The following is a 25466-nucleotide window of genomic DNA, read 5'->3' on the forward strand; positions in this document are numbered from 1 at the left end:
TTCATTTTTAAATGTTCTGTTGGTTGTATTTTATCCCTGTTTTTATGTAGTGTTAAAAAACTGAAACAGGAAGTGCTTCTGGACCAGTGTTGTTTACATCTTGTGAAATGGTCTATATATATATATATATATTCACACAGGCATCAGAGATCAAAATATGCATGCATTGTAAATATATATATATATATATATATATATATATATATATATATATGCATTGTAATCCAACTCACATTTTGTTTGACAATTTCTGTTTTTAAAGTTAATTCAACTATTTAACATAAAAATGTTTTTTACAACTAATGACCACACTGTTTTGTGTGGATAAACAAATACAACATAATATTAAAAAGAGAAAGAGAATGACCAAACCATTAGTTATCAAAAATTAAGAAATTAAAATTTTAAAGACCATTTAAACCTTTTTTTAGGTTTTTTAAAAAAAAAGTTTTTTAATTAAAAATAAATAAAAACAAGAATTACACTATCTACTGTTAACTCCAGTTTGTTACATTATCCATGTTTACAATACTGTACAAAATTACTGTAATCCTAATTTTCCACTTTGGTATAGATGGTGATTAAACTGAGACTAACACGAACACTTGTGTTGGTGTTTAGTTAATTAGGAATAATTTTGTACAGTGTTGTAATACTAGATAGAGAAATGAAGACAGACACACATGGACAGAGAGAGAGAGCAGAGGACCTGTAGACACTGTGATCCACAGCACAGAGGATGAGCAACACTTTCTGCTCTTCTATCCCAAATATACTAATATAAGAGAACCTTTTCTGCCCAGATTTGAAACCTTGATCCCATCATTCTTTGAACTAACTGACACCGAAAAATTTTTTCTTTTTGCTCTTACAAAATGATAGTACAGCTGCACTAGCGGCTAAATATGTGTTAGCTATTGACAACGCTAGAGAAAGCTAATCTCTCGAGTGACCCAATGTATTTATTTATTTATTAAAATGTATTTACAATGCTACATATGACATGATTTATAACTGTATGTTTATTATTTATATATAATTTGTGGATGCTTTTGATTTGCTTGAGGAAAGAGCATTTGCATCTGTTTTTCATCAAAACGGGGTAAAAAAATACCGTACGATCAGACGGTAACAGTTCAAAAGCACGAGAAGACGCCTCTAATCATTCATAACATTATTTGCCTTATTTACTCAGTAGCATTTCGATGTCAACAAATAATTCAGAATATCATAACTTTCGATTTCAATGAAATTCATTCTCTGTTGTGGCTTATACTTACGGTATATGATCGGTCCACACTTCCCATTTAAGTTTATTGTCAAAAAAAACAAGATATCGAAAATGTGGCTGCCTTATAATTGAAACATAATTTATACTCATATCCTTTTTTGTTTCCTTTGTTACTACAGAGATAGTCAGTGTTTGAAATATTGCTAAATTTAAATACAACCAAACATATGTCACTCCTTACCATCTATTGCAAAATAAATAAATAAAATAAATAAAAAAATTCAACAAAATGCAAACCAAACCATGTTGAATGAAATCAAGTAAATGTTTATTCAAAGTCCACATTAGAACATTCATTAATTTAATCTTACCAGTAAGATTGTCCCTGAAAGGAGTAGAAATATAAAAAAACTGCATCTTCAGCTGAGTAGTCTTTGAGCAGGGTCTCTCCTTCAGATCCAGCCATGTGTCTTCCAACATACTCCAGTAGGAATTCACCTGGCTCAATATGTTTTGTGGCGATTACTCCAAAACCTAATAAATTGGGTATAAATAAGTGTAAATTAAGTATGAGAAAAGATTCATAAAGTTGTTAAGGTTGTCTAAACTGTTTTAAATGGTAGCCCTGCTTGGAAAACAAATACGATATCTACATCTAAAAGTGCAAAACTACAAAACTCATATGTATCATGACACTGAATATTGATAATTTCCATTGTTAAACAGGCCCCCGGAGTCTAACTGGCAGTTACATACAAATAATATCAAGATCACTCGCACATCTACACAATGGAGTTTAATTTAGAGACATCAGCAGCTAGCATAAATACAGGCAGGAAAACAGATATAAATCCACCTTTAACTGATTCAATCATGTTTTTTTGTTTCTCTTGTGTTTTTTTTAACAGCCTGTTGTTTTTAGCTACACATTTTAAACCCAACCATTCGACATTATTTAGAGACCAAACTTAGCTTTTAATTAAGTTTTGCAAAGTCATACTGATGGCAGAATTGAATGCCGTAACTTACCTTTCTCTTCACACATTAATTTTTTCTCGAATGTGTCTTTATCTTTCCCCGAAGCAATGAAGTACAAGGCTTCCTTTTCAGGAGAAACTCTTTTGGGTCTCATTTTCCTGTGAAATATAAGAACATTTTATGCAGGATATAGTGCATATGCTAAGTAAAAAAAAAAAAAAAAAATACTCTAAAAAAAACTCCTTAGAATTGTGTAGACAATAACTTATTGAAAAGATGACAATGTGGCTGATAATTTACTACATTTTTACTATACTTTTTATATCAAGTATTTTTATAAAATCATTTTAAAAAGAAACTGAATATCAATAATACCAATCTGCATGCACATTTACATTGTAAGAGGATGCAAAAACATTGTATAATGTTAGCATTTACAAATCATCATAAAATGAAGTTAGAATGTACAACTTACCTTTTACTTCGGAAAGAAAAAAAGTGAGATGAGAAATGGCTCAGTGCGCTTAGGATCTTGGGATCTTGTAGGTAGATAAATCTTTAAACTATAATAGAAAGATAACTCTCCAATGTAGGAAACAATCTCGTTGAAGTCTTCTAAAGTTGTGCTCTTCCAAATGCCAAACATGAAGTGTGAATTAGGAACCTGGAATATAGATATACGTTCTGCTATCTGAGGAGTGATTGGGCCATCGGATAAACCACAGTTAGCCAACATTACTATTGGTTCTGTTATGCAAATGTTTTGTGATTGAAATCAAATAGCTAGATTAACATAAGGGTAGAATCTGTTGGTAAATTAGTTTTAAATCCAGTTGTAAACATCAACTGGATCAGGAAAAAGTACTTTTCATTATTAGTATTATTTTGCATGCATTTTAAATAGAGCACAGAACACAAACCTATATCAATGGCAGATAAAACATGATAAAGTTAATAAAGGAAAAGTTCAAAAATAATATCAAACTATGGGATGGTGCAGCATTTAAAGAAAGTAGGCGATATACAATTAATTTACTATTTAAAAGATTTTAAAAGACAGAAAAAAGTAATTTACCACAATGTAAAAAAATAAATAAATAAAAAATCTGCTCATTTATAAATCAAATGATGTTATAGGGATGTAGCAGATTACCATGGGCATTCATATTTTTGTTGGTTTAACTAAACCTTTATACCACATCTGAAACGAAAGCTCATATTAATAGTTCCTCTTGTTGAATCTCTCAAAAAATACATGCAGAGTCCTCAGAGTGTTTTAAGTATAGGATGACTTGTTTAAGCATATGTATTTTTAGGTCTAAGGTAAACTTTCACAGCCTGGCCTTTGAAGCCGTTCTCCATAGAGATGCTAATGTCCTGCAGGTAGTGGGGGTTGCAGCTCAGTCCACTCAGGGACTGAAAACACAGTGAGAAAGCGTCCGATCACATCCATTGGGATATGTTTCAATCAGCTCTGTAATTTAGCAGAGCTGTTTACAATACAGTCAAATCACACCACATGTATTTTTACACGTTTATATATCAATGTTTATACTTAAACACATTAACATTTTCTAAGACAGCCCTTGTTTTAGCAGGTGGGGAATAAATGAAATATGATGAGTATGTCATAAATCTTGCTTTAGTAAGCAGACACTTGAGAGCTTAATGTTACTTACTCAGACTGTTAGTATTTAACAGATATGTTAGCTCAAATACAAAAACTTATACAATTGATAATACTTGATAATACATATTTGGAATGTCTAAAACATGGATGTGGTAAATGGATCTAGGAACACAACAAAGCTAAAACCATTACTGAAACCATTTTGATTCTGTCAAAAATAATTTCTAACAATTGCACCCCTTACATGTCCAGTCAGTCCCTAATTCAATTTTTTAAGATGTTTTCAAAATATCCACAGTGTATTTTTTAATGTATGTTTGTTTTTATTTGGTGTGGCTCAGATGATGAGTCATAAAATAAATTATGAATGGAAGTGCATGTTTATGTTATTTTTGTGTTGTTGTTTTTTTGTCCCAAAATAAGAAACCGTAAGTGAGTGCTTGTAATAACTTCCAGTTAAAAAATATTCATAATTACCGGTTGCTTACATTGCGCTCCTCACAAAGATTAATACATTTTTTAGGTTAAAGAGCTAAGGAGGTTAAATCCACAAATATCTTAACTGTTATCCATAAGCCAACTGCAATTAAGACATTTGATCAAGAAGTTTATGACAAAGAGAACGATATCTAGCACAGAGAAACAACCTGTAGGAGCGGGATTTGATCAATGTGAGTGTGAGCGGCACACAAGTGGAACGTTTGCTTGGATTGGGTCGAGCGCAATGCAATCTTTGCTCAAATGCTCTGATTGGGATTAAAGATTTTTAAATAAAATGCCATAGAGAAACAGATACCATATTATTAAGATATCCACAGAACTAACCATTTAAAAAGTAAAATTCCTGTTTTTTACATAATGAACCTAAACACAAGTATTTTACTTTTAAAAATCCTATTTACTTTAACTTTTTTAACGTTTTACATCAACCACCAGTATGTAAACGTTGAATTAACTATAAAGTAAGGTGAAGTAAATGAGTGACAGCCCTTTTCACGTCCCTAAGTTGTGGCCAAAATGTTTTTCCAGCTTTTGCGAAGAGTAGAGCAGACAATATAATAAGTGCCGAAGCAAAAACAGTCGATACACTTGTTACAACTGAACAGGTTATTTACAAATAGTTGATGAATGAATCAGCTTAGATGAATAGCTTATTTACAACAACAATATGATTTTCTGTCTTAATTCTGCCTCTGATTGTTTCACTGCTAGTATATCTGCTAGTGAATTGAAGCATTTAATGTAGTCTATTAACACCTGGTCTAGCGAGATAAAAACATGCAGGAAGTTACTAAACTGCAATCATCTGTGATTATCATATGTAAAGGCAAATTTACCTAGCTTGAATGTAAATCGTTAACCACACATTCCAAAAGAATAGTTTTAAGCACTATGTCAATGAAAGGATATTGCTGTTTTTTGTAACTAAAACAACTCAATTCACACTAGTGAATAGCTGCTATATGGCTACTTCACATCTGGGTCATTCACCCTTCTCAGTGTTTATTTTGCGATAATAGACGGCTGGATGTAGCCTACATCCCTTACTCACTTTACTAACTAACCAACAAATTTTTTAAATAACAAAAAAAAGTTAGTAAAACTTAATGTTAGTAAAAAAATAAGTGGTTGGTTCATTTTCATTAATTTGGTTAAAAAACAATATTAATAAATGGAAACTTATAAAGTGCTACCCATTTTCAATGAGGTTGTGTTTTTTAAGAGTTACTATAAACTTATAAACGGTTGTGTTTTTATGAGCTCATATGAATAAGATAAATACACTTAATTAATGTATTATAATAGCATTGGTTACTTCAGATTACTGAATGCATTAAATTACCGACATTAAAGGAATAGTTCACTTTGAAATTAATTTTTGATATGTTTTATCTTACCTCAAGGGCATCCGAGATGTAGGTGTCTTTGTTTCCACAGTATTTTCAATTTTGACATTTTTTGGTCAAACCGTTCTTGTCTATCAGTCCAACACTATCTCACGACCAATTCGTACGAATTTGACGCATGATTAAAAAGTGTCTAATTCGTACTAATTCGTACGACCTCACTCGTACTAATTCCTACGATTTGTCTAAACCCACGTGATGGTTAGGTTTAGGGGCGGGGTCAGGGGTAGGTCATTCGTACGAATTCATACGAATTGGCCAATTCGTAAAATATGTACGATTTAGCAAAATCGTATTAATTCGTACGTGTGAGGTCGTATGAATTGTTACGAATTAGCCACTTTTTAATCATTCGTCGAATTCGTACGACTTGGTCGTGAGATCGGGTTGATCAGTCATACACTGGAGGTGAAGGGGGTCCACCAAAGAGCAGCACAGAGAAGTCCAAACCGCAATGGAAGACGATTTCGGGATATCTAAATATGTTTAGTAAAAGGTAAAACTTCCGAAATCTCTGTGTAAATATTGAGTGACGTCACACGCAAGCGATCACTTCCGGCGTAACATTGAACTGATTCAGTTCGGTTCAGTTGGACATTGAACAACAGATTCAGATCACTGTGATTACAAGAGGTAAAACGATATAAATACTGTTGGTTTTCTCACACAAACCGCTCATTTCATGTCTTAGGCCATCAATGTGTACTTACATTTACGAGTCATTAAATCATGTTTAATTTGGACTTCTCTGTGCATGCTTTTTGGTGGACCCCCTTAGCCTCCAGTGTATGACTGATAGACAACAACGGTTTGTTGAAAAATGTCAAAATTGAAAATACTGTGGAAACAAAGACACCTACATCTTGAATGCCCTTGAGGTAAGCTAAAACACATCAAAAATTAATTTCAAAGTGAACTATCCCTTTAAGAAAGTACTGGACCATGTGTTGTTTATTTGGAGTTCCATGCATATTTAATCTAGTTCACTGTTTACTCACCAATACATTGGTATAACCCCAATTAATGTACTATTTAAAAGGTTTTAAAAGACAGAAAAAAGTAATTTACCACAATGTAAAAAAATAAATAAATAAAAAATCTGCTCATTTATAAATCAAATGATGTTATAGGGATGTAGCAGATTACCATGGGCATTCATATTTTTGTTGGTTTAACTAAACCTTTATACCACATCTGAAACGAAAGCTCATATTAATAGTTCCTCTTGTTGAATCTCTCAAAAAATACATGCAGAGTCCTCAGAGTGTTTTAAGTATAGGATGACTTGTTTAAGCATGTGTATTTTTAGGTCTAAGGTAAACTTTCACAGCCTGGCCTTTGAAGCCGTTCTCCATAGAGATGCTAATGTCCTGCAGGTAGTGGGGGTTGCAGCTCAGTCCACTCAGGGACTGAAAACACAGTGAGAAAGCGTCCGATCACATCCATTGGGATATGTTTCAATCAGCTCTGTAATTTAGCAGAGCTGTTTACAATACAGTCAAATCACACCACATGTATTTTTACACGTTTATATATCAATGTTTATACTTAAACACATTAACATTTTCTAAGACAGCCCTTGTTTTAGCAGGTGGGGAATAAATGAAATATGATGAGTATGTCATAAATCTTGCTTTAGTAAGCAGACACTTGATAGCTTAATGTTACTTACTCAGACTGTTAGTATTTAACAGATATGTTAGCTCAAATACAAAAACTTATACAATTGATAATACTTGATAATACATATTTGGAATGTCTAAAACATGGATGTGGTAAATGGATCTAGGAACACAACAAAGCTAAAACCATGATATGATTTTCTATCTTTTAACTTATTTATATTTTTAAACATAAACGAGGATATTGTAGAGATTACCATATTGTTGTTTTACTGTCTACCTCTCAGCAACAAAAACTAGTGATTGAATGTGTATGTATGTAAATATTCACTGATTCAAAAAAATAAACAAGGTCCTATACACTTGGCATTAACTTATATATTTTTTTAGATACAATCATATTGGGACAATGATATACAGATGTAATCAGGATCTGAATGAGTTTGATCTTGTCTACTTTCGGCCATGATGATTGCAAACGAGGATGAAATAAAAGCTGTATTTAAATGGAGCAGTCCAGTTTATTTAAAGTACATTGGTAAAACCACAATGAGCTGAAAAACCATACACTGATAAGAACCGACAAAAAAGGAACAAAACACAGACAGAAACCTAACACTTTCAAGTAGGTTGAAATCCAATCACACATGGTGACATACACGTTTAAAGTGACTATGTGTAAACAGCCATTTGTCTTTTTAATTTCTTGTGATCAGATTGATGAAAATTCATGTTAATAACAGGTGTAAATGTGGCTCGATGTACATAATTTTCTTAGATTTTTAATTAAATTCATTATTGCTGTTGTTTTGTTTTGGTGTAAGACTACCCCAGGTGAAATACACCAATATGAAATTAACAGGAGTAAAAATGTATTGTTAATTGTTAAACGGTAATTGTAACAGGACTTTTAATGACTTGCATAAAATGTTGCAGACAAAATAATCTGAAAGTTATATGGTGTTTATTTCTTTGGGACATTTAAAATAAATATATTTTATTAAAACTAATCTGAAGTAAATAATAAGATCTATCACAAAATCTATGTTATAACTAAGTCTTAAATTTACTTTTATATTTGTTTTTTTTTTTGTTTCTTTTGTTTTTTGCAGTGTATAAGGTCAAAATTTTCTTGATTGACACTGGGCTAGTCCAATCACATCTTTAATCACCTCCCCCTCTGGGCTAAGAGAGCGTGCAGTGTCAGTGAGTATCTGTCAAAATAGTTAGAGCGATGGAGAAGAAACACAAGGAATGTGCAGAGAAATGGCGTGAAAAAAAAAAAAGAAACCGCCTTCAGTGTCTGATTAGGAGTGAGGGGGATCATGAGAGACATTGAGTGTAGAGAACTGTTTGTTAGAGATATTTGACAATTACGCATTTTATTAGAATTATAATGAGAGTATAAGACCCGTTTGTAAACCATGTTTTTTGTCAAAATAAAAGCTGAATGCCGTTTCCATCAAAATAAAAGATAATGTTTTTATATCTCTTTCAAGTTACAGAAATTAGTTCTAAGCTAATAATGAAAGTTGCTTTTATTTTTCAGTGCATGTGTTTTACAATATATGGCTATAACTGTCTTGTGATTAATATTATAACTATGATTAATTATGTATTATGTAATGTAGACAGACACTATATCCCAACTAAAAGAGTTTTGAGTTTTTCTTTGTTCAATTTGCACACTGAATATGGGTTGGAGCTCTTAAATTTGAACTCTCAAAGTGCACCAGATTGATGAATTTAACATTAAAGGGTTAGTTCACCCAAAAATGAAAATTCTGTCAGTATTCACTCGCCCTCATGTTGTTCCAAACCCCGTGAGACCTTCGTTCATCTTCGGAACACAAATTAAGATATTTAAGATATTAAGATCGCTCCTGCATACAGTCCATAGGCTTCTTGAGGGAATGACTCTTGATGGCATAGAAAAGTCATTAAAGACATCGTTAAAATAGTCCAAGTGACTACAGGGGCTCAATCTTAACTTTATCAAACGACGAGAACACTTTTGTGTGCAAAAAAACAACAAAAATAACAACTTTATTTCAACTATTCGTTTATTTCTCCCTCTGCGCGAGTCAGGTTACTAGTTTAATAGCGTAAGCTTCTGTTATTATACGTCACACGCATCACACACATGACCAGCGTCGGCCAATAGTGAGCCTTCGTGTGACGTAGCTCTACGCAATCACACTACGTTAACTGACTACAGGCCCATGGAGAAGGAAGTGAATAATTGAAATAAAGTCGTTATTTTTGTTTGTTTTTGTGCACAAAAATATTCTCGTCGTTTGATAAAGTTAAGATTGAGCCCCTGTAGTCACTTGGACTATTTTAACGATGTCTTTAATGACTTTTCGGGGACAGCAAGTGTCATTCCCTCAAGAAGCCTACGGACTGTATGCAGGAGCGATCTTAATATCTTAAATATCTTAATTTGTGTTCCGAAGATGAACGAAGGTCTTACGGGGTTGGAACAACATGAGGGTGAGTAAATACTGACAGAATTTTCATTTTTGGGTGAGCTAACCCTTTTTAAAGCATGCCCCCGAACCCCCCTAGAGGGACAGAGGTGCGCTGACCAATACTATATTTCATTTATTCGGTTTGGTCATTTACAGATCAATCAATCAAAACATTCGAAACATAAACAGGGATTAAAGTTCTCCGTCGCTTCGACGGATTTCCTTTAATTGCAGCGGGTCTATGACGGATATCCGTCAATTGCAGGGTTCCCGTCTGTCCTTATGTCTTAAATTAACTTTTCATAATTTTAAGGCCGTAAATAGGCTTTCATTTCGCAAACAGTGTGATAAATGTCTTAATTTTAGTTTGAATAGGTCTTAAATTAAGGAAAGATGATGCGTATTCACCCTGCTGAGGGGGGATGTGATAAAGCCTGGAGTGGAGCGAAAGCACGTTACTCTCTCCACTCTAAGCATTCTGTAATCACTTTGCTCATGGTCCACTCCGGTTTTTCAATTCCCGCTCACGGAAAAACTGCTCCCTGGACCCTGTTTACTCAATCTTGTCAGGCGAGGCCACAGCTCGTTTGCTGCGGTCCCATGATAGAAAACAGAACGCGGGTCAATATTGGTCGTTTCTCAATACCAAGTACACAAACTTCGGACTTGCGTCCTTGGTAGTTCGGACTTGCCAAGTTCGACTCGGGAGAACAAACTCCCGAGGACGAGAGGACGCTGCTAACAGCGCGTTCTTGATCGCGTCACTCAGCACGCGGCTACTCCGGTTATCAACTCGGCCTTTTTTCATCAACACCACTGTGCCTCTTTTCATTTATAAATGAACATAATTATTATCAAAAACATATAAATGGCCACACAAATGTGGTTCAGGCAACGCACATTGATTATAATATATTTATAACAACACGAAATATAGCTAAAACACAAACCTGCTTCTTTTTGTTTTCATTTTAAAAATATATAAAATTATTTATCATTAAAACTGACATTTAACAAACAGACAGGGTTGTGTCGTTTTATTGTATTATGCGTACACATACAGTGAAGAGAATGAATAGTAATATAATATTTTATATATTTTAGAATATATAAAATTACACAACCATGTCTCTTTTTTTGTTAAATGTCAGTTTTAATGCTAATATCACGTTCAAAAGTATAAGTACCCTAATAAGTAGGCTATAATAAGCTATACAATGAGAAATAAAGCAAACAATTCAGTTAAACATAAGTAGGCTCTCTAATAGGCTACAAAGTTAAAGTTAAATAGCCTACATAATAAAGTTATAAAACTTCACTTTGCCCTCAGCCAAAACAATTTGCCATGGCACAAACTATATATTAATATAGTTTAGCATTGTTTGGTCTCATAAGATAAAATAAAAACATGCACTGAAAACTTATGTATATGGTTGATTATTTGTCAAGATAAGTAATTGTTTTTCATAGATTAAAATAGCTTTTAAATTACGCAAACTGGCAATATTATATTGGTTTTAAACATCTCCCCTTAAAACGCTATCGGTCTCGACTATTTAAATAAAGTTACAGGAATTTGACTTGGCCTGAAAAAAATTTCAGTCAGAAGAATTTTTTTCACTTTAATCCCTGCATAAATACTATAGATGACCAGGTGCAGGCAGAAGCTAAAGCTTATTATGCCTGCCCTTAACTTTAGAATGAAATGTAACTTATTAATGACAACATCTGTTCATAAAAATAACATTAACACTTTCGTGAACCATTGTCCACACCAGAAGCAAGCCTGTCTAATTCATTTTTATTCTTTTATAGTTTTCCAATGTTATTCTCTTGTAATATTTTTTAAACTGAAAAATAGATGTGGCTTGTTTTAACTCATTACAACAGCTATTCCACAATTTAACTCCTTTATTTGATAAACAGTGTTCTCTTAATGTAGAATGTACTTGTGGTTGGTTAAATATACATAATCCTCTAAGATCATATTTACTTTCTCGTTGGGAAAATAATAATTGCAAACATTTAGGAGTTTTATTATATTTGACTTGATAAATAAATTTTAACGTGTACAAATCGACAAAATCATAAAACTTCAAAATTTTTGATTGATGAAACAGTAAATTACTTGGTGCATTGTATGGGGCATAATTAATTTATCTAATAACCTTCTTTTGTAATAAAAAGATTGGATTAGTTCTAGTTTTGTATGTATTTCCCCAAATTTCAATACCATACATTAAGTATGGTGTAACAAGTGAAGTATAAAGTAAATGTAATGCATTTTTACTCCAGATATACTGCAACTTGTACAAAATTGCAATCATTTTAGATACTTTCTTCTGAACATTAAAAATATGCGGTTTCCATGTCATTTTACAATCAATAATTACTCCAAGAAATTTTATATGATTTACTCTTTCTAAAATATTTTTATTAATAGTAATCCTGATCTCATTATTTAACTCTTTATTACTAAATACCATGAATTTCGTTTTATTTAAATTTAGTGACAATTTATTTAAATCAAACCAATTCTTTAGTTTATACAATTTTTCTCTACCACCAACACAAGCTCTGTAAGATTTGGGTCAGAACAATAAATTGTTGTATCATCCGCGAAAAGAATAAAATTTAAAACATCCGACACTTTGCATATATCGTTTATATATAACAAAAATAACTTAGGGCCCAAAACAGAGCCTTGCGGAACGCCACAATTAATGTGGCGTTAATATACAGTTAATATATAAACATCTTGTGAGAAAGACTGGTATTGCCAATGCAATTGGAGAATTGTATTTTAAACTTAGTAGTTATTTCATCTCACTCATTAGATGGGGTTGGTGGTTTTAATAGGAGTTGTTGGTATACATATTCAAGGGCGTACACAGTTCAGTTGTGTGTATGTTCATATGTAGTGGGCCAGTCTGGGCCAAAATGCCCAGGCCGATTTTTTTTGTCCCAGTCCAGCCCTGGGCGGACTGATAATACTGGAGCACCAACTAGCGTTCATGACTTTTTTTTACAGTCTATGCCTCAGCTAATAAAAAAAAAAAAGCAGTGAACATGAACGAAGACGCTGACGAGACCCCTTCGGTTGGTCCTGTGAATGGGAAATTTAGTTATAAGAACGAACCGATGGAAGCGTCATTAAGAGCATGGTTGTTGTGTGCAAGCTATGCAACAAGGAATTCGCATATCACATCGACCCTCAAGTTTCACCTCAACGCAAAACATATACAATTGCACTGGTCTGTTGGATTTGGTTGAACAAAAATAAACAATATTTTGTTGCTTAAGCTTATGTATTCAGTCATTATTAAATGATATACTAAAAATCCATGTGAGAAAAAATCTTCTCACTGTTCTCAGTTCAAATATTTATGCAATTAAAATGCGCTTAATTTCGATTTATTAATTACAAAGCCTCTAATTAATTAGATTTTTTTTTAATCGAGTCCCGGCCCTAAAAATAATATATATAATTTACTCACACATTCTTAGTGATCTTATGAACCACTGACAACTCCTAAATAACTGGTTTGTAAATAATGCTATACTTCATTTAGATGTAAATTGATCATTAATAAAGTATGAAAATACAATTATTAAACACATTATAGATATGCTATTAAAACAAGAAAAAAAAACATTTATAGCTGTATTTACATATATACTGCTTATTAATGTATTTTAATGCTTAATAAATGGTGAATTATCAGTTCACTAATGCTTAACTAATGATTAATACCATGCAGTTATTATAAAGTTACTGAAAGTTCCTATAAGCAGCCAGTTCACCAGCAGCTCTACAGTCTCAGAGCCTCTGGGACAGCAAGGCATTCAGACAATAGAGAAGTGTGAACGACGTGTGTTAATGGGCCGTTGCAGTTCTTGCTCCAGCCTACAGGAGCGCTGCTGAGTATGGGCTTAAACACACACACACTCGCAAGTCCCCACTTGGTCAAAAATGTAAAAAAATCACCAGAGCGTTTTTTAGTTGATTTTAACATGTTTTAAGGCATAACTAACAGGGGACTTGAAAAATGTCCCCACTTCCCTCGGCGGTCCCCTGTTGGTGAGTGTGTAACGACACCAAAGTCCCCTCTTAGATAGGTAGACAAGTACACACACACACACACACACACACTCATGCATTTGATCAGCGCTTAGATTACACTCTAAAAGCGCTGGACACACACATCACACTGTGTCGCAGACAGCCTCAGGCTTCACATGCACATAATGACATACAATATTCCACTGCAGTTTTCCTCATTATGCATGTAAGCATGCATTTATATGTGAGAGTGTATGTTCAGGTGCAGGGAATGTTTTTTGTATTTTAACCCTGACTCAAAAATGTTAAAGAGAGTCAGAGAATATGAGAGTGTTATAATAAGAGTAATAACAAAATTTGTTTTGTGTTTGATTTGTTTCTTTAAATTTGTTTAATAGAATGAAACTGGTCCATTTAAAGATGCCAGGAATATTGAGCTTATATATATATATATATATATATATATATATATATATATATATATATATATATATATATATATATATATATATATATATATTGTATATTGTGCATGTTTTATTGATTGTTTTGTTTTTTATTATCTGAAAAGAAATGAAAATCGACAGTATGGGCTTTTATAATGTAACAAAAGATTTCTATTTCAAATAAATGACGTGATCTTTTAAACTTTCTATTCCACACAAATATTACAAATATTAATAGTATTATTAATATTATTTTTTAATAACATTTCACAATATTCCTGTTTTTACTGTATTTTTGTAAAACTTTTGCACTATTTTTAGCATATGGCTAAACCTACGGTACTTTCTTGGGCACTTTATCATCTGTCAGGTGAAAATGTTAACGGAAGTTAAATGTGTGCGGAATGCCATTTAATTCTGTCTTTAACTGTTTACTGTTAAATGTATTGGCAATTAAAACTTCATTATTATCCAATGAACAGACGAACCCCCTCTTGCTTTGCTGTTTGGGAACCCCATAAGTACTATCATTAAATCCACATATGCATTGATTCACACACAGGCACCTGCACGCTGACACACATTCGTATTGTATACAGACGCAACCCAAACCCATTATTTTTTGACCACACAACACCTGGTCTTAAAGCCTGCGGTAAACTTTAAAGCTCTGTACATCTGCAGTATACATCATAAACCTGCGACCAGCAGACATAAGTACATCATAAACATGAGCCAACCCTCACACACCTCACAGCTGCCCCTGAGTGCATCGCAAACAAACACCGCTTTATAAACCTCTCCTCTTTATTATGACATCATAAACATGAGCCCTATTCCAGATTCATCCATGTGTTCACTGCTGTTCTTTTAGAACCTGTGAAAGAAGAATCGGAAGCAAAAGAACAGGGAGGGAGGGAAAGACGAAAAGAGGTATGAAGAAGCAAGGAAAGAAGAAAGAAAAGGAGTGAAGGTGGAAGGAAATGAGACAGTAAGGAAAGAAAAAAGAGGCAATGAAAGAATGAAAAAAGAAAAGGAGTGAAGTGGGAAGGAAGGGAGCAAGAGAGATAGGGAAGAAGTAGGAAGGAAATATGGAAAGAGAGAACCAAAGAAGGGACAAAGCAGGCAAGGAAAGAAGCAAGCAAGGAAGGAAGAGAGGAAAGGAATGAGGGAAGAGGGAAGAAAAAGGGGAAGTATGGAACAAACTTCCCAGAAGGAAGGATGGAAGAGAGGAAAGGAATGAGGGAAGAGGGAAGAAAAAAGGGAAGTATGGAATGAACTTCCCGGAAGGAAGGACGGAAGAGAGGAAAGGAATGAGGGAAGAGGGAAGAAAAAAGGGAAGTATGGAATGAACTTCCTGGAAGGAAGGAAGGAAGGAAGGAAGGAAGGAAGGAAGGAAGGAAGGAAGGAAGGAAGGAAGGAAGGAAGAGGGAAGGAAGGAAGAAAGGAAGAATGAAAAAGAGTGGAGTAGGAAAGTAAAGAAGGGAGAAAGTATGGAAAAACAGAACAAAAGAAGGGGAAGGAAAAGGAAGCAAGGAAGGAAGAAAGAAGAAAGGAAGGTAAAGGAAAAAGGGAGAAGAAAGGGAAGATGAATGAAGGAAACAAGGAAAGGAATGAGGACAGAAGAGCGGATGGAAGGTTGGCATGAACTTTCCTTTAGCAAGGAGGGGAAAAGAAAGAATAGAAGGAAAGAAGAACAAAAGAAAGAATGGAAGAAAAGGAAGCATGGAAAGAATGAAAAGGAAGAAAGAATAGAAAAGAATGAAGGAAAGAAAGAATGAAGTACACAAAAGAAAGAATTAAGTCTGAAAGGAAAGTAGACAAAAAGGAAAGAATGTAAGAAGGAAGTACGAAAGTTTGAGGACTAGAGTCAGAATACTTGGAGGAGAGATTGAAGAAAATGGAGCGGGGAACTCAAGAAGGAGAGAGTGGGACACTTAAAGTGAGACGACAGCTCTCTTGTCAAACAGAGCTGCTGTGTGTACACACACTCCACATCTTCATAATCACCAACTTTCACTCCTTATAAACCGCTGACTCACAGAGAGAGATGTGCTCTCGCTAACGGGATTTACGCTTACGGGGTCGGGGTGAAGGGAAGCTTAACACCAGGACATGTATGGATATTTGAGATATTTTTGAAGGCATGTGCACTTTGGCTTTACTTTGTACTGTTTGCTTATTGCACACGATTTTGCTCTAATAAACAAAAGTAGGGTTAGAAGGGATTTATAGGTAGATAATTGTTAATATTTATATGTTTAAAAGTCAGTAAGAATTTTTCGAAGAAATTAATACTTTTATTCTGCGAGAATGCGTTCATTTCACCAAAAGTTGCAGTAAAGGCATTCATAATGTTGTACAAAATTTTTCTATTTTACAAAAATGATGTTCCTTTGAACTTTCCATTCTTCAAAGAGTTCTTGGGGAAAAGTCTCGTTCACTGTTTCCATGAAAATATTAAGCAGCACAATATTGTTTTTTTTTTTTTTTTTACTTTAGCAACAAATCAGCATATTAGAATGATTTATGAAGGATCATGTGATCATGTGGTGACCATTCAGCTTTGCCAACATTAATATAAATACAAAAGTTATTTTAAATAGTAATATTATTATAGAATACAATATTATAGAATATGAGACTTCTTTCATTTTAATTTTGTTTTAAATATTCATAAGATTGAATCTTTTTTTTATAATAATACTTCATAATATTTTATTTTAAACTGCTACTAAGTAATCAATTAATTTAGAAACCAGAATGAGAATGATTTATTTCTAAATGATTAACACCTCTAGTATTGAATATTAATATTGGCTGTATTGTAGATTTTCAAGCTAATAAAAAAGTAGATATTTCCTTAAATGTATACGCACTGTAAAAAATTAGATGATCAATAAATTATGACAACATATGTTTTTACATAAAATAAGTTTTGATATATATATATATATATATATATATATATTATACAAGAATCAACTCATTTCAAATCAACTCAAGTCAGTTTAATGTAATTTAAGTTGAAATGACTTAAACATCCAAGTTGAAGCAACTTTTTCTTACACTGCTTTGAAGATGTGATCTGTGTGTGTGTGTGTCAATGTGAAGAGAATGTGTGTGTGTAATCAGTAGTAGCCGTTTCCCGTCTCACCGTCTGCAGGGCCTCTCCCTCTCTCGCTCTCTCGCTCTCTCTCTCTCTCTCTCTCTCTCTCTCTCTCTCTCTCTCTCTCTTCAGCCTTTGTGTCAAACTGTCTACTGACAACTTTAGGGAAACTACCGTCTTTGGTATGGTCAGTGTGTTTGTACATGTATAAGTGTGTGACTATTTCCGTGCTGATCGATATTTCGATGCAGATGTTGTTCATCCACAAGAGAGAGGGAGAGAAATGTATCAATGTTAGTTTATGTAAGGAGAGCGTGTTTATGTTAAGTTCGCTGACGCTTCTTGCATTAGTACATCATCGCGGTGGAGACTAGAGAGAGAGGTATGGAAGAAAAGAGCAGAGGAAAGAGCTTTGGCATTGTGAGTAATGCAGAGAACGCGGTGAAAGATGAATGAAGAGTTATGCCAAGAGAAAAGATGGAAGAGTGAAATATAGGAGGGATGGAGAGACGAAAGAGGGAAATAAAGAGGGAGAGAGAGATGATCTAGTCATATCCCAGTAGTGTTCCATCACCCCAAACTCACAATAAGCATCGATCCACCTGTACCTGAGTGTGTGTGTGCGTGTCCGCTCACCGTTGTCTTATTCGCTCCCTCTCTTTCTCTCTCACACACACACATGATTGATCACTGAATCAGTCTCACCAACATTCAGCCATAAAAGCTATAACTGGCCCTCATAAAAGCAGATTTATCAGGCCAGGCCTGCCCGGTGCCCGCACGCCGCCCAAAAGCATGTGACACCTTCATGATTGGGCTGGAATTGAATAAACCTGCACTATTGACGCCGATGTCTGACAAGTCAATCAGCTCCTGGTACGCACACATGCTGACTTAAGCATGAGAATGGAGTCTTCTCAAAGCCTTTTTTTTTGTGTTTCTGCAAACAAACTCATAAACGCAAGACACGCATTGTGTCGCAGGACTTTAGCATCTTGGGTTAAATATAAACCGACTTTAACTTCACTCCCCTTTGAAGCTACTGAAAAGCAGCGAAGCTCTAAATAGGAGTAACCAAATCTCACTGCGACTAGTTAATTAGGCCGAGTTGTCTTTTTATCCTCTTTGAAATGCAGCGTTCTGTTTGCAATTAAACCTAAGGGTGTCCATTTCCTTTTAAACGCTCCTTAGATAAACTCTCAAACACACAGCCTTCGGAGAAGTCCTCAGTAAAAGTCGCCCATGCGCAAAAGCCTATAGGAATCCAATCAGGGAAAAAGATCACAGGCCTGGAGAGGAAATTGGTAGTTTATTCTTTTCCTCAAGCCTACAATGAGCATCGCTGCTAAGTGAGAGGAAATCAAAGAAACATGATGTTACAATAATAGGCTACGATTTACATTATCCACCCATAATCCCATTTGGCTTTTTGAAATATCGAAATTCCATTTCTTAGACCGCCAAATCATGCGAACAAATTGGCTTCATCTTTTTAGTGTTCGCGATTTGTCACCTTGTTTGACTTTTGCTCGTAATTAAAAAGGTGCGAACGCATTATGGTGGCAGCCAAAATGAAGAGGCACATCAGTAACACGTGTGTGCCTCGGAAACACCTGCGTTTGCGGGCGGAGGAAAGAAATCAGCTTTTAAAGGCTTTTTCCAGCACTAATGACATCAGTTTAAAAGGTGGCATTGAAAAGATTGCGTAGCGGGCTAAGTGCCTCTTACATGCGTGATTATTAAAACGTGGACCTGACTGTTTTAATGGCCACCGTTGCTCCACAGGAATTTCATTTCCCGCTCGGTTTAAGACACCGAGCGACGGCCTGTGGATGTAATGAGCCTTTTTTGTGGTATCTAATTTCTTATTACGAAGGTGTATGTGAGTGTGTGCGTGTCTGGTCCTCCTGCCGGTAAGCACACCAGATTTCTCAAATATTAAATATTAGGCTTTAAATTGGACACGCCGTATGGGAGAGCTCGCTGATCCCTCTCAAGTGCATCACACATCAAAGGCTCTCAGACAGCTCAATAAACGTAATGAACGCTCTACACCCCCGCCTCGGACCAGAGGTGGTACGATCTAGTGCGTAAGCATTAAAATAGTGATATCTACAGGCCTTTAACCCTGTAAAGCCTGGCATATGAAATAATTGGCTGAAAATTGTAACAATTTATTGAACCTTTATGCAATATGCATATAAACACACACATTTGTTGTTGTATCATATTTCATATATCGTGATTTTATTGCATAGTATGATATAGGGGAGCTCACCTTTATTTTATTCAGAACCCAGATGCCAAAAAAGTAAGATGAAATTCTGATAGCTTGTAATGCAAATCAATGAGATCCTAAAAAAAGTATAACAGACTACTTGCATTAAAGGAGCATTTCACCCATTTCAGCATTAATCTTTATTGAAAGTGGATCATATATGTTGTTGAAATGTAAAATTATTTTTGAATTTGGTGCCCTCTTGACCGAGAAAAGACAGAAAATAACTGAAAACAACTCCCACAATGCACCACATGTACAGCTCCGCAAGCCACTCCCACTAATCCAGAACAGAGCAAACATTAGAGAAATCACTCTTGCGTCTACAAGGCTAACGTTAGCTGCCACCAAAGTTTGAAATTCATTTCACACCAAATTTCTAGTTAGTTGGCTGTTCATGAGAGAAACAGGCCTGATTTTATGTGTTTTGTTTTTGTTGTGTGTAACGTTACAGCAGTCGTCAATTGGGGACTGCTAGCTTATACTTTCGTTTTGTATTTGTTCATTTTACTATTAAAAAGTTTAAATGTTCGCCGGTTCCCGCCTCCTTCCTAACATAACATTACAATAACAAAACAAATCCATAACAAACCCAGTTAACTTTACATTGGCAAACTCATTAGTGAATTACTCCTCATTTGTATTTGTCTCTATATGGTGAATTACTGCATTATATGTTCAGTCAGGCGAAACCAGGATGGTTCACATCACAATACAAATGTCCGTGTGCTCGTCTGATTCAGAGAATTCTTTCAGGAGAAATTGCCATCGTTGAAATTCTCTGCAGCAGACGGACTCTATCTGTGTTCGTAGTTCACAGCGAGTGCATGCACAGCAGTCCACCCAGCTAGAGCCAGTCCTCGACCGACAGGCAGCCGCCTCCTGTTCCTTCATCAGCCTCAGCTGCTCTAAACTATCTCGTAAAGACTCGTAAAGATAGCCACGAACATCTGATCCGAGCAGCAGAATTTCAAAATCCTCTTCTTCAATATCATGTTTAGTTTCTTCCGTCATTATCATTCTTCCTATTTCCACAGTGCTTATTAGCTTCCGAACAAGATGGCGGATATTGATTCAGTATCTGCAAGTGAAGTCCCACCCATTGATCTGTAATAGGCCTGTAGGGTGAGTGGGTCCAACACCCTTGAATGATAATGAGCTAATGTTTGTAGTCTCTACTTTTCAATGAAATGTGACTTCCTGCTTATTATGATGCAAAATGATGATTTTTACATCATTATAAACGGGAAGTAAAACACTTAAATCCTTATTTCTCCCATCTCAGGGGAAAATAAGGGAATAAACCATGACCATTCAAAAATATGACTGGGTTTCTAAAGATACAAAGCTTAATGCAAATGGGTGAAGTGTCCCTTTAATGCATTTAAATATTAGTTGTCACTCTATATCTCTCAAAAATGTCTTAGTAAGATAATTAAATGCTTTGTTTAATGATAAAACTTCATAAAACACAATACAATGACTGAGAGATGTACAAATAAGAACATCCTGATTTTGCAGAGTTAGACGCATTGCTGGGTCAACATATCTTGTTGATCTCTGAACAATGTTCCTGTCTGTAAATTTATTCCTAACCATATCCCTACCCTTAGACCTAACCCTACCCATAAATTACCCCTAAAATCAGAGGGAAATGGCAGGTGAATAACACTGATGTAAAAGCACATAACTCTAAACTTGACTGCTCCCTCAAATCTGAGGGCTGATTTGAATGGTGTTTCAGGAACATGTTGCACTTGGTGAAATCAAATAAACGAATGTTGTATCATATTTGATACTCACATTTTAACATTATTTTTCTAAAAAAAAAAAAGTATGTATGAGTAAATCTTGGTCATCTTGAAATATTACTAATAATAGTTATTCTTACACTTACTTTATAAAAATCATTAAAGATTTCAAAGCAAAAAGACGGCCTTTGAAGGTCTAGAAGGCCTTTGTACCTGCTAAAAAGTATGAATTACCAATCAGAGGGCAGGTATTATGTATTGCACAAATATTTTATTGTGTTGTATTAGTCTTTAGAAATAGAAATGTTCAATATCAAATATTGACACAGTTAGGGTTAAGAAGCAAGTTGCTCTCCCTAGAGAGTCCAATAACATTTCCTTCCAAACCCCTGAGATGTCTATGTGTGTGGTGATACTGTGGCAAATGAAGTTTATGAAATGACATTTCCAGAGTGTCCCATTGTGTTTAAGATTCGCTCGTCCTGCTCCCGCCTCACCTAATTTATGTTTTAAAAACGTTACCTCTGACACTGCTGTGGACTTTATTGCACCCCACGGCCGGCATACAGTGTGGAAACGAAAGGGAAGTATCTGTGATTACCGCAGCCCCATATCATAAACCCCTCCTCTCCCCCCATCCCCCCCGAGATGGCACATTCCAACGGTCGGCCGTGTGCCACGCGGTGCCTGAGGCCACACTTCAGGAGAGAGACTTCTCAACCCCGAAAAATCAGCGGTGTGGATACAAGTCCGGCACTTCCCACCTATGTTTTCTGAGAAAGAAAAAAAGGGATCCCCCCGTGGCCCTTATAAGTCTCACGGTTTGAATGGCGCATTGTACTGCAGACTACTGGTTCTGTTTTAGGCCTGCCTGTGTTATTGCGCCCGAGTCACGTCTTGTCATTCCCGCTGTCAAAGCAATTAACTTCATGTTAGCCAGAGAACACAATCTTTCTGTTTCACACCCGACGGTCTGGCGCATCGGATCCCGCCACTTGTTTCATATCCAAAACATAAATTATCCTTGTACTAACCGATCCTCCAAAGAAGACCGCAACGACTTTTTATGTTCTTAATGACGAATTGAAAATGTTACTACAAAGTGGAGCGTACTGCGTTTAAACAATCAGTTTTGTCATCTGTTTGTTCCAGTCATATTTAAAGACTCAATTATTCAGTGTGTAGGTGGAAGTTTTGGGAGCTCAGCCAGTTTTGTTTTCTCTTGGCTGTGTGTGTGGAGATAGGCCCCTCGTCACACAGCCGGGCCCCAGGGCCTACGGGGGCCACGACGGGTGAGACTGCACAGACGGGGCCAAGATGATGGGGTACTAATTCAACACAACTCATAGGGCTCACTCCTGAAATAGACGGCAGAAACACACTCTCTCTCTCTCTCTCTTTTTCGGTGGCCCTGGCGAATGAAAATAATCTGAAATAGAAGCGAGCCAGGGACCGGGTGAGAGGGTAAACACGGCGCAGGCGCGGCGGACTAAGCCAGGGCACCTCGGAGGAGGGGGGGCGCTCTGACCCCGTCCACATAAAGCTGTGATTTATGGCACGCAGGGCGCAGCAGCGGGGATGCGGTACCTCTCTCAGAGAACCAAATTACCGAGGTGGAGATTAACACACGCTCTACGGGCCTACTTCCAGATCCGAGGAAATTTTTTATTTACATTTTTCCACTTTCATTTCCTCCCTTCTCTTAATGGTAATTGGTTGGTGTTAGGAAAGAGAGCTCTCAAAGCTCCTCAAGAGTGTTTTATTTTGGGACAGAGATGGAGAAGTGTGGCAGTTATGTGTGCCATGCATGCAATATATATATATTTTTTTTAAATGTCACAACTTGCAGAATTGTATTGATAGATGTGCCACGCTTAATACATCATCTTGTGAATTTTAGATTTTATCTTATTTGTTTGTTTTGCAACAAAAAAAAAATGCACCGGAAAAAAAGAAATGTAATTTTTGTATCCATGTTGGTTTCGTACATTTTAGAAAAACATTTATACCACTTTCACGAGATCTTGATTTATTGATTGATCATTTTGAAATGTCAAATAGCTATTAAAAGTACTAAAATACTTTTCTTGCAACCTGAATGCATGCGAGTTTTAGGTAAACAATTTGAAAATACGTTTTTCTTGGCTATTTTTGAGTAATAAAGTTATTGTTTTCTAATGAAAGGTCACTGCAAAATATGAAATGATCAGTAAGTTTTGACAACATATGTTTTTACATTGCCTTAACTCACCAACCAAGTTAAGCAACTTTTTTATGTTATACAAGATTCAACTCAGTTTAATGTAATTTAAGTTGAAATTACTTAAACATCCAAGTTGATTGTACTATGTTGATTGATTACTGTGTACTAAAACTTAATGACTTTGGCATGCAGTCAAATAGCTCCTCTCTGTTATGTTTTTCTTGTCACATGACATACAACATTTCACTTTTTCACACATTTTTTACTTTAAACCTCACAAAACAAAAATATCAAGATGACTTTTGATTAAGAAACGTTTAACATGTTCATCACAGAAGAGGTGCAAGTCATTGTCCATATTTATTTTTAATGACCCATTGTGCAAAATGTTATTAATGTTGTTGGTGATGACATTGTTCTTGTTATATTTAGCATTAGCAGCTATTTAAAATTTATGAAGCTCTATCTAGCCACCTTTAAGAACATTACATAGCTTTTTTTCATTCGATTTTCAAGCTATTAGAGGCAAACAAAAGATGACTAAGTGGTAAGGAGTCTCAGCCCCGGGCTCTAAATTGGTCGGTTGGAGCAGTTTTAAATGAGTTTTGCTTGAGCCCATTGATTGAGTGGCCCCGCACTTTAAATTAATAGCCGGTTGTGGAGTCCAGCGTCTGCAGGGAGGAGTGCAAGCTTAATGCAGCTTTTCGCTCCTGTCAATGGGAGGTCTATCTCGATGAATGGTTGAACTATTTCATGTGGATTTGGCTGCGATATTCCCCCCCTCTTTCCCGTTAGGATGTGCAGGAATGCAACTCGTACACAGTGTTTCCATTAGAGCGCGGCTCCGGGGCCGAGGCAGACCGCGGGGAGCAGCTCCTTCTCGGCGTCAGTTTCTCGCCCATCTGGGATTCCCCTCCGCACAAGCTTCTGCTAACGGCTTAATGCGCGCAGTCTCCACTGCAAATAAACAAACACGAGCTGCAGCGCTCGCTGCCTGCCTGCAGACTGAATCCAAGAAGGGGAACGGAATGCATTGGCTGCATCCAAACTTTAGCAGATTTTATGTAGCGAAACAAAAATACAAGATGCAGCTTGAAAGTATTTCAGAACAAATAAATAAAAACAAGTCATAGAAAGATTTTGACGCAGCTTGAAAGCAGTTTCTCAAAAAAGAAAAACTATTTGTTATTCTGTTCAAAGTGTTTATGAACTACATAAACGCCAAATATTTCAAATCTTATGACATCCTTTGAACACAACATGTTTTGTAGTAGGCTATTTATTCCTAATCGTCACAGTGGGTCAATGAAGTGACGCTCTTTATCCTGTTTGGATTAGGTCAATCAAAAACGCGTTATAAAGTAGGCTAATTCATTGCCTACAGACAATGTGTGTATATAAAATCAAAAATGTTCGGTGATGTAACTGTCTAGAAAAGGGGGAAAGTTTAGGCAATATATAACTTGTAACAATAAGTTGTTGTTGTTTTGTTTAAAAATAATCGGTATAACATTTTTGTTAAATTTTATTAATAGGCTAGCTTATGAAAATGTAGGCTAGTTAATCAAATGAAACAGTGTTTGTGGCGTTTATTAAACATGCAGGAAGCCATTTTGTTGTATTGTGTGAAGAAAACCATAAAACTGAGAGGACCACTTTACGTGTTCCATTCAATTAATTTTTAAAAATAAATATGAAAATGCACGTATTGTTTGATCACATGATTCATTTTTTAAAACATGATTCATGGCGTTTTTTGAACATTTACTTGTTACAC

General features: G+C 35.4%; 1 protein-coding gene and 1 long non-coding RNA gene across 17 annotated transcripts in view; one reads left to right on the forward strand and one right to left on the reverse strand.

Annotated features, from left to right (window-relative positions):
- The window catches only part of mecom (MDS1 and EVI1 complex locus), a 205450-nt gene that overhangs the window by 146909 nt on the left and 33075 nt on the right, over nucleotides 1-25466 (forward strand). The window lies entirely within an intron of this gene.
- On the reverse strand, nucleotides 1063-5294 carry LOC148973337 (uncharacterized). Its single transcript, XR_016146832.1, has 3 exons — nucleotides 2685-5294; nucleotides 2261-2367; nucleotides 1063-1765 (listed from the first exon to the last, which is right to left on the reverse strand). It is a non-coding gene; the product is annotated as an uncharacterized LOC148973337 (long non-coding RNA).

This window comes from Pimephales promelas, chromosome 16 (genome assembly GCF_988280905.1).
Source record: "Pimephales promelas chromosome 16, fPimPro1.hap1.1, whole genome shotgun sequence".
NCBI lineage: Eukaryota > Metazoa > Chordata > Actinopteri > Cypriniformes > Leuciscidae > Pimephales > Pimephales promelas.